This window comes from Symphalangus syndactylus, chromosome 15 (assembly GCF_028878055.3).
Source record: "Symphalangus syndactylus isolate Jambi chromosome 15, NHGRI_mSymSyn1-v2.1_pri, whole genome shotgun sequence".
Lineage (NCBI taxonomy): Eukaryota > Metazoa > Chordata > Mammalia > Primates > Hylobatidae > Symphalangus > Symphalangus syndactylus.
In genome coordinates, this window is record NC_072437.2 from 75,840,829 (window position 1) to 75,851,631 (window position 10,803).

Here is a 10,803-nt window from a genome sequence, read left to right on the forward strand (position 1 = left end):
CACTTAGCGCTCCGAATGACCACTTGCACTTTCTGCAGGAAGAGTGATTCAGAACTGCTGAATCAAAAGTAAGGTTCAACTCTGTTAATTGAATGCACAGAACAGAAAGAAGTTTCACAGAAGTATTCTGTGAAGTTTTTATTTGAAGATATTCGTTTTTCCACTCTAGGCCCCTTAGAGCTCCCAATATCCACTTGCAGTTTCTACAGAAAGAGTGTTTCAGAACTGCTCAATCAAAAGTAAAGTTCTGCTCTGTTAGTTGAATGCACAGAACAGAAAGAAATTTCACAGAATGCTTCTGTGTAGTTTTTATTTGAAGATATTCGTTTCTCCACTGTAGGCACTTTAGCGCTCCGATTGTCCACTTGCAGTTACTACAGAAAGAGTGTTTCAGAGCTGCTCAATCAAAAGTAAGGTTCAACTCTGTTACTTGAATGCACAGATCAGAAAGTAGTTTCACAGAATGCTTCTGTGTAGTTTTCCTTTGAAGATATTCGTTTTTCCACTCTAGGCCCCTTAGCGCTCCGAATGCCACAGCAGTTTCTGCAGAAAGAGTGTTTCAGAACTGGTCAATTAAAAGTAAGTTTCATCTCTGTCAATTGAAAGCACAGATCAGAAAGAAGCTTCCCAGAATGCTTCTGTGTAGTTTTTATTTGAAGATATACCTTTTTCCGTTATTGGCCCCTTGCGCTCGAAATGTCCACTTGCCGTTTCTACAGAAAGAGTGTTTAAGAACTTCTCAATCAAAAGTCGGGTTCAACTCTGTTAGTTGAATGCACACAACAGAAAGAAGGTTCACAGTATGCTTCTGTGTAGTTTTTATTTGAAGATATTCGTTTATCCCCTATAGGCCCCTTAGCGCTCTGAATGACCACTAGCAGTTTCTACAGAAAGAGTGTTTCAGAACTGCTGTATCAAAAGGAAGGTTCTACTCTGTTAGTTCAATGCACAGAACAGAAAGAAGTTCCAAAGATTGCTTCTTTGTAGTTTTTATTTGAAGATAATCCTTTTTCCACTATACACCTTAGCGCTCCGAATTTCCACTTGCAGTTTCTACAGAAAGAGGATTTCAGATCTACTCAATCAGAAGTAAGGTTCAACTATGTTAGTTGAATGCACAGAACAGAAAGAAGTTTCACAGAATGCTTCTGGGTAATTTTTATTTAAAGATATTCCTCTTTCCACTATACGCCCCTTAGCGCTCAGAATGTCCACTTGCAGTTTCCACAGAAAGAGTGTTTCAGAACTGCTCAATCAAAAGTGAGGTTCAACTCTGTGAGTTGAATGCACAGAACAGAAAGAAGTTTCACAGAATGCTTCTGTGTAGTTTTTATTTGAAGATATTCCTTTTTCCAATATTTGCCCCTTAGCGCTCTGAATGTCCACTTGCAGTTTCTACAGAAAGAGGGTTTCAGAACTGCTCAATCAAAAGTAAGATTCAACTCTGTGAGTTGAATGCACAGAACAGAAAGAAGTTTCACAGAATGCTTCTGTATAGTTATTTGATGACATAACTTTTTCCACTATAGGTTGCTTAGCAATCTCAAAGTCCACTAGCAGTTTCTACAGAGAGAGTGTTTCAGAACCGCTCAATCAAAAGTCAGGTTCCACACTGTTAGTTGAATGCACAGATCAGAAAGAACTTTCGCAGAATGCTTCTGTGTAGTTTTTATTTGGAGATATTCCTTTTTCCTCCATAGGCCTCTTAGCACTCCGAATGTCCACTTGCACTTTCTACACAAAGGGTGTTTCAAAACTTCTCAATCAAAAGTACGTTTCACCTCTGTTAGTTGATTGCACAGATCATACTGAAGTTTCACAGAATGCTTCTGTGAAGTTTTTATTTGAAGATATTCCTTATTCCAATGTAGGCTACTTAGAGTTCCGAATGTCAACTTGCTGTTTCTACAGAAAGAGTGTTTCAGAACTGCTCAATCAAAAGTAAGGTTCAACTCCATTAGTTGAATGCACAGAACAGAAGGAAGTTTCACAGGATGCATCTCTGTAGTTTTTATTTGAAGATATTCTTTTTTCCGCTATAGGCCCCTTAGCGCTCTGAATGTCCACTTGCAGTTTCTACAGAAAGAGTGTTTCAGAACTGCGTAACCAAAAGTAAGGCTCATCTCTGTTAGTTGAATTCACACAACTGAAAGAAGTCTCACAGAATGCTTCTGTGCAGTTTTTATATGAAGATATTTTTTTTTTCCACTATAGGCCCCTTAGCGCTGGTTATGTCCACTTTCCGTTTCTACAGAAAGAGTGTTTCAGAACTGCTCCATCAAAAGTAAGCTTGAACTCTGTTAGTTGAACGCACAGATCAGAAAGAAGTTTCACAAAATGCTTCTCTGTAGTTCTTATTTGAAGATATTACATTTTCCCACTATAGGCCACTTAGCGCTCCGAATGACCACTTGCACTTTCTGCAGGAAGAGTGATTCAGAACTGCTGAATCAAAAGTAAGGTTCAACTCTGTTAATTGAATGCACAGAACAGAAAGAAGTTTCACAGAAGTATTCTGTGAAGTTTTTATTTGAAGATATTCGTTTTTCCACTCTAGGCCCCTTAGAGCTCCCAATATCCACTTGCAGTTTCTACAGAAAGAGTGTTTCAGAACTGCTCAATCAAAAGTAAAGTTCTGCTCTGTTAGTTGAATGCACAGAACAGAAAGAAATTTCACAGAATGCTTCTGTGTAGTTTTTATTTGAAGATATTCGTTTCTCCACTGTAGGCACTTTAGCGCTCCGATTGTCCACTTGCAGTTACTACAGAAAGAGTGTTTCAGAGCTGCTCAATCAAAAGTAAGGTTCAACTCTGTTACTTGAATGCACAGATCAGAAAGTAGTTTCACAGAATGCTTCTGTGTAGTTTTCCTTTGAAGATATTCGTTTTTCCACTCTAGGCCCCTTAGCGCTCCGAATGCCACAGCAGTTTCTGCAGAAAGAGTGTTTCAGAACTGGTCAATTAAAAGTAAGTTTCATCTCTGTCAATTGAAAGCACAGATCAGAAAGAAGCTTCCCAGAATGCTTCTGTGTAGTTTTTATTTGAAGATATACCTTTTTCCGTTATTGGCCCCTTGCGCTCGAAATGTCCACTTGCCGTTTCTACAGAAAGAGTGTTTAAGAACTTCTCAATCAAAAGTCGGGTTCAACTCTGTTAGTTGAATGCACACAACAGAAAGAAGGTTCACAGTATGCTTCTGTGTAGTTTTTATTTGAAGATATTCGTTTATCCCCTATAGGCCCCTTAGCGCTCTGAATGACCACTAGCAGTTTCTACAGAAAGAGTGTTTCAGAACTGCTGTATCAAAAGGAAGGTTCTACTCTGTTAGTTCAATGCACAGAACAGAAAGAAGTTCCAAAGATTGCTTCTTTGTAGTTTTTATTTGAAGATAATCCTTTTTCCACTATACACCTTAGCGCTCCGAATTTCCACTTGCAGTTTCTACAGAAAGAGGATTTCAGATCTACTCAATCAGAAGTAAGGTTCAACTATGTTAGTTGAATGCACAGAACAGAAAGAAGTTTCACAGAATGCTTCTGGGTAATTTTTATTTAAAGATATTCCTCTTTCCACTATACGCCCCTTAGCGCTCAGAATGTCCACTTGCAGTTTCCACAGAAAGAGTGTTTCAGAACTGCTCAATCAAAAGTGAGGTTCAACTCTGTGAGTTGAATGCACAGAACAGAAAGAAGTTTCACAGAATGCTTCTGTGTAGTTTTTATTTGAAGATATTCCTTTTTCCAATATTTGCCCCTTAGCGCTCTGAATGTCCACTTGCAGTTTCTACAGAAAGAGGGTTTCAGAACCGCTCAATCAAAAGTCAGGTTCCACACTGTTAGTGGAATGCACAGATCAGAAAGAAATTTGCAGAATGCTTCTGTGTAGTTTTTATTTGGAGATATTCCTTTTTCCTCTATAGGCCTCTTAGCACTCCGAATGTCCACTTGCACTTTCTACACAAAGGGTGTTTCAAAACTTCTCAAGCAAAATTACGTTTCACTTCTGTTAGTTGATTGCACAGATCATACTGAAGTTTCACAGAATGCTTCTGTGAAGTTTTTATTTGAAGATATTCCTTATTCCAATGTAGGCTACTTAGAGTTCCGAATGTCAACTTGCTGTTTCTACAGAAAGAGTGTTTCAGAACTGCTCAATCAAAAGTAAGGTTCAACTCCATTAGTTGAATGCACAGAACAGAAGGAAGTTTCACAGGATGCATCTCTGTAGTTTTTATTTGAAGATATTCTTTTTTCCGCTATAGGCCCCTTAGCGCTCTGAATGTCCACTTGCAGTTTCTACAGAAAGAGGGTTTCAGAACTGCTCAATCAAAAGTAAGATTCAACTTGAATTCACAGAACAGAAAGAAGTTTCACAGAATGCTTCTGTATAGTTATTTGATGACATAACTTTTTCCACTATAGGTTGCTTAGCAATCTCAATGTCCACTAGCAGTTTCTACAGAGAGAGTGTTTCAGAACCGCTCAATCAAAAGTCAGGTTCCACACTGTTAGTTGAATGCACAGATCAGAAAGAACTTTCGCAGAATGCTTCTGTGTAGTTTTTATTTGGAGATATTCCTTTTTCCTCCATAGGCCTCTTAGCACTCCGAATGTCCACTTGCACTTTCTACACAAAGGGTGTTTCAAAACTTCTCAATCAAAAGTACGTTTCACCTCTGTTAGTTGATTGCACAGATCATACTGAAGTTTCACAGAATGCTTCTGTGAAGTTTTTATTTGAAGATATTCCTTATTCCAATGCAGGCTACTTAGAGTTCCGAATGTCAACTTGCTGTTTCTACAGAAAGAGTGTTTCAGAACTGCGTAACCAAAAGTAAGGCTCATCTCTGTTAGTTGAATTCACACAACTGAAAGAAGTCTCACAGAATGCTTCTGTGCAGTTTTTATATGAAGATATTTTTTTTTTCCACTATAGGCCCCTTAGCGCTGGTTATGTCCACTTTCCGTTTCTACAGAAAGAGTGTTTCAGAACTGCTCCATCAAAAGTAAGCTTGAACTCTGTTAGTTGAACGCACAGATCAGAAAGAAGTTTCACAAAATGCTTCTCTGTAGTTTTTATTTGAAGATATTACATTTTCCCACTATAGGCCACTTAGCGCTCCGAATGACCACTTGCACTTTCTGCAGGAAGAGTGATTGAGAACTGCTGAATCAAAAGTAAGGTTCAACTCTGTGAGTTGAATGCACAGAACAGAAAGAAGTTTCACAGAATGCTTCTGTGTAGTTTTTATTTGAAGATATTCCTTTTTCCAATATTTGCCCCTTAGCGCTCTGAATGTCCACTTGCAGTTTCTACAGAAAGAGGGTTTCAGAACTGCTCAATCAAAAGTAAGATTCAACTTGAATTCACAGAACAGAAAGAAGTTTCACAGAATGCTTCTGTATAGTTATTTGATGACATAACTTTTTCCACTATAGGTTGCTTAGCAATCTCAATGTCCACTAGCAGTTTCTACAGAGAGAGTGTTTCAGAACCGCTCAATCAAAAGTCAGGTTCCACACTGTTAGTTGAATGCACAGATCAGAAAGAACTTTCGCAGAATGCTTCTGAGTAGTTTTTATTTGGAGATATTCCTTTTTCCTCCATAGGCCTCTTAGCACTCCGAATGTCCACTTGCACTTTCTACACAAAGGGTGTTTCAAAACTTCTCAATCAAAAGTACGTTTCACCTCTGTTAGTTGATTGCACAGATCATACTGAAGTTTCACAGAATGCTTCTGTGAAGTTTTTATTTGAAGATATTCCTTATTCCAATGCAGGCTACTTAGAGTTCCGAATGTCAACTTGCTGTTTCTACAGAAAGAGTGTTTCAGAACTGCGTAACCAAAAGTAAGGCTCATCTCTGTTAGTTGAATTCACACAACTGAAAGAAGTCTCACAGAATGCTTCTGTGCAGTTTTTATATGAAGATATTTTTTTTTTCCACTATAGGCCCCTTAGCGCTGGTTATGTCCACTTTCCGTTTCTACAGAAAGAGTGTTTCAGAACTGCTCCATCAAAAGTAAGCTTGAACTCTGTTAGTTGAACGCACAGATCAGAAAGAAGTTTCACAAAATGCTTCTCTGTAGTTTTTATTTGAAGATATTACATTTTCCCACTATAGGCCACTTAGCGCTCCGAATGACCACTTGCACTTTCTGCAGGAAGAGTGATTGAGAACTGCTGAATCAAAAGTAAGGTTCAACTCTGTTAATTGAATGCACAGAACAGAAAGAAGTTTCACAGAATTATTCTGTGAAGTTTTTATTTGAAGATATTCGTTTTTCCACTATAGGCCCGTTAGAGCTCCCAATATCCACTTGCAGTTTCTACAGAAAGAGTGTTTCAGAACTGCTCAATCAAAAGTAAAGTTCTGCTCTGTTAGTTGAATGCACAGAAGAGAAAGAAATTTCACAGAATGCTGCTGTGTAGTTTTTATTTGAAGATATTCGTTTCTCCACTGTAGGCACTTTAGCGCTCCGATTGTCCACTTGCAGTTACTACAGAAAGAGTGTTTCAGAGCTGCTCAATCAAAAGTAAGGTTCAACTCTGTTACTTGAATGCACAGATCAGAAAGTAGTTTCACAGAATGCTTCTGTGTAGTTTTCCTTTGAAGATATTCGTTTTTCCACTCTAGGCCCCTTAGCGCTCCGAATGCCACAGCAGTTTCTGCAGAAAGAGTGTTTCAGAACTGGTCAATTAAAAGTAAGTTTCATCTCTGTCAATTGAAAGCACAGATCAGAAAGAAGCTTCCCAGAATGCTTCTGTGTAGTTTTTATTTGAAGATATACCTTTTTCCGTTATTGGCCCCTTGCGCTCGAAATGTCCACTTGCCGTTTCTACAGAAAGAGTGTTTAAGAACTTCTCAATCAAAAGTCGGGTTCAACTCTGTTAGTTGAATGCACACAACAGAAAGAAGGTTCACAGTATGCTTCTGTGTAGTTTTTATTTGAAGATATTCGTTTATCCCCTATAGGCCCCTTAGCGCTCTGAATGACCACTAGCAGTTTCTACAGAAAGAGTGTTTCAAAACTGCTGTATCAAAAGGAAGGTTCTACTCTGTTAGTTCAATGCACAGAACAGAAAGAAGTTCCAAAGATTGCTTCTTTGTAGTTTTTATTTGAAGATAATCCTTTTTCCACTATACACCTTAGCGCTCCGAATTTCCACTTGCAGTTTCTACAGAAAGAGGATTTCAGATCTACTCAATCAGAAGTAAGGTTCAACTATGTTAGTTGAATGCACAGAACAGAAAGAAGTTTCACAGAATGCTTCTGGGTAATTTTTATTTAAAGATATTCCTCTTTCCACTATACGCCCCTTAGCGCTCAGAATGTCCACTTGCAGTTTCCACAGAAAGAGTGTTTCAGAACTGCTCAATCAAAAGTGAGGTTCAACTCTGTGAGTTGAATGCACAGAACAGAAAGAAGTTTCACAGAATGCTTCTGTGTAGTTTTTATTTGAAGATATTCCTTTTTCCAATATTTGCCCCTTAGCGCTCTGAATGTCCACTTGCAGTTTCTACAGAAAGAGGGTTTCAGAACTGCTCAATCAAAAGTAAGATTCAACTCTGTGAGTTGAATGCACAGAACAGAAAGAAGTTTCACAGAATGCTTCTGTATAGTTATTTGATGACATAACTTTTTCCACTATAGGTTGCTTAGCAATCTCAATGTCCACTAGCAGTTTCTACAGAGAGAGTGTTTCAGAACCGCTCAATCAAAAGTCAGGTTCCACACTGTTAGTGGAATGCACAGATCAGAAAGAAATTTGCAGAATGCTTCTGTGTAGTTTTTATTTGGAGATATTCCTTTTTCCTCTATAGGCCTCTTAGCACTCCGAATGTCCACTTGCACTTTCTACACAAAGGGTGTTTCAAAACTTCTCAAGCAAAATTACGTTTCACTTCTGTTAGTTGATTGCACAGATCATACTGAAGTTTCACAGAATGCTTCTGTGAAGTTTTTATTTGAAGATATTCCTTATTCCAATGTAGGCTACTTAGAGTTCCGAATGTCAACTTGCTGTTTCTACAGAAAGAGTGTTTCAGAACTGCTCAATCAAAAGTAAGGTTCAACTCCATTAGTTGAATGCACAGAACAGAAGGAAGTTTCACAGGATGCATCTCTGTAGTTTTTATTTGAAGATATTCTTTTTTCCGCTATAGGCCCCTTAGCGCTCTGAATGTCCACTTGCAGTTTCTACAGAAAGAGTGTTTCAGAACTGCGTAACCAAAAGTAAGGCTCATCTCTGTTAGTTGAATTCACACAACTGAAAGAAGTCTCACAGAATGCTTCTGTGCAGTTTTTATATGAAGATATTTTTTTTTTCCACTATAGGCACCTTAGCGCTGGTTATGTCCACTTTCCGTTTCTACAGAAAGAGTGTTTCAGAACTGCTCCATCAAAAGTAAGCTTGAACTCTGTTAGTTGAACGCACAGATCAGAAAGAAGTTTCACAAAATGCTTCTCTGTAGTTTTTATTTGAAGATATTACATTTTCCCACTATAGGCCACTTAGCGCTCCGAATGACCACTTGCACTTTCTGCAGGAAGAGTGATTCAGAACTGCTGAATCAAAAGTAAGGTTCAACTCTGTTAATTGAATGCACAGAACAGAAAGAAGTTTCACAGAAGTATTCTGTGAAGTTTTTATTTGAAGATATTCGTTTTTCCACTCTAGGCCCCTTAGAGCTCCCAATATCCACTTGCAGTTTCTACAGAAAGAGTGTTTCAGAACTGCTCAATCAAAAGTAAAGTTCTGCTCTGTTAGTTGAATGCACAGAACAGAAAGAAATTTCACAGAATGCTTCTGTGTAGTTTTTATTTGAAGATATTCGTTTCTCCACTGTAGGCACTTTAGCGCTCCGATTGTCCACTTGCAGTTACTACAGAAAGAGTGTTTCAGAGCTGCTCAATCAAAAGTAAGGTTCAACTCTGTTACTTGAATGCACAGATCAGAAAGTAGTTTCACAGAATGCTTCTGTGTAGTTTTCCTTTGAAGATATTCGTTTTTCCACTCTAGGCCCCTTAGCGCTCCGAATGCCACAGCAGTTTCTGCAGAAAGAGTGTTTCAGAACTGGTCAATTAAAAGTAAGTTTCATCTCTGTCAATTGAAAGCACAGATCAGAAAGAAGCTTCCCAGAATGCTTCTGTGTAGTTTTTATTTGAAGATATACCTTTTTCCGTTATTGGCCCCTTGCGCTCGAAATGTCCACTTGCCGTTTCTACAGAAAGAGTGTTTAAGAACTTCTCAATCAAAAGTCGGGTTCAACTCTGTTAGTTGAATGCACACAACAGAAAGAAGGTTCACAGTATGCTTCTGTGTAGTTTTTATTTGAAGATATTCGTTTATCCCCTATAGGCCCCTTAGCGCTCTGAATGACCACTAGCAGTTTCTACAGAAAGAGTGTTTCAGAACTGCTGTATCAAAAGGAAGGTTCTACTCTGTTAGTTCAATGCACAGAACAGAAAGAAGTTCCAAAGATTGCTTCTTTGTAGTTTTTATTTGAAGATAATCCTTTTTCCACTATACACCTTAGCGCTCCGAATTTCCACTTGCAGTTTCTACAGAAAGAGGATTTCAGATCTACTCAATCAGAAGTAAGGTTCAACTATGTTAGTTGAATGCACAGAACAGAAAGAAGTTTCACAGAATGCTTCTGGGTAATTTTTATTTAAAGATATTCCTCTTTCCACTATACGCCCCTTAGCGCTCAGAATGTCCACTTGCAGTTTCCACAGAAAGAGTGTTTCAGAACTGCTCAATCAAAAGTGAGGTTCAACTCTGTGAGTTGAATGCACAGAACAGAAAGAAGTTTCACAGAATGCTTCTGTGTAGTTTTTATTTGAAGATATTCCTTTTTCCAATATTTGCCCCTTAGCGCTCTGAATGTCCACTTGCAGTTTCTACAGAAAGAGGGTTTCAGAACTGCTCAATCAAAAGTAAGATTCAACTCTGTGAGTTGAATGCACAGAACAGAAAGAAGTTTCACAGAATGCTTCTGTATAGTTATTTGATGACATAACTTTTTCCACTATAGGTTGCTTAGCAATCTCAATGTCCACTAGCAGTTTCTACAGAGAGAGTGTTTCAGAACCGCTCAATCAAAAGTCAGGTTCCACACTGTTAGTGGAATGCACAGATCAGAAAGAAATTTGCAGAATGCTTCTGTGTAGTTTTTATTTGGAGATATTCCTTTTTCCTCTATAGGCCTCTTAGCACTCCGAATGTCCACTTGCACTTTCTACACAAAGGGTGTTTCAAAACTTCTCAAGCAAAATTACGTTTCACTTCTGTTAGTTGATTGCACAGATCATACTGAAGTTTCACAGAATGCTTCTGTGAAGTTTTTATTTGAAGATATTCCTTATTCCAATGTAGGCTACTTAGAGTTCCGAATGTCAACTTGCTGTTTCTACAGAAAGAGTGTTTCAGAACTGCTCAATCAAAAGTAAGGTTCAACTCCATTAGTTGAATGCACAGAACAGAAGGAAGTTTCACAGGATGCATCTCTGTAGTTTTTATTTGAAGATATTCTTTTTTCCGCTATAGGCCCCTTAGCGCTCTGAATGTCCACTTGCAGTTTCTACAGAAAGAGTGTTTCAGAACTGCGTAACCAAAAGTAAGGCTCATCTCTGTTAGTTGAATTCACACAACTGAAAGAAGTCTCACAGAATGCTTCTGTGCAGTTTTTATATGAAGATATTTTTTTTTTCCACTATAGGCACCTTAGCGCTGGTTATGTCCACTTTCCGTTTCTACAGAAAGAGTGTTTCAGAACTGCTCCATCAAAAGTAAGCT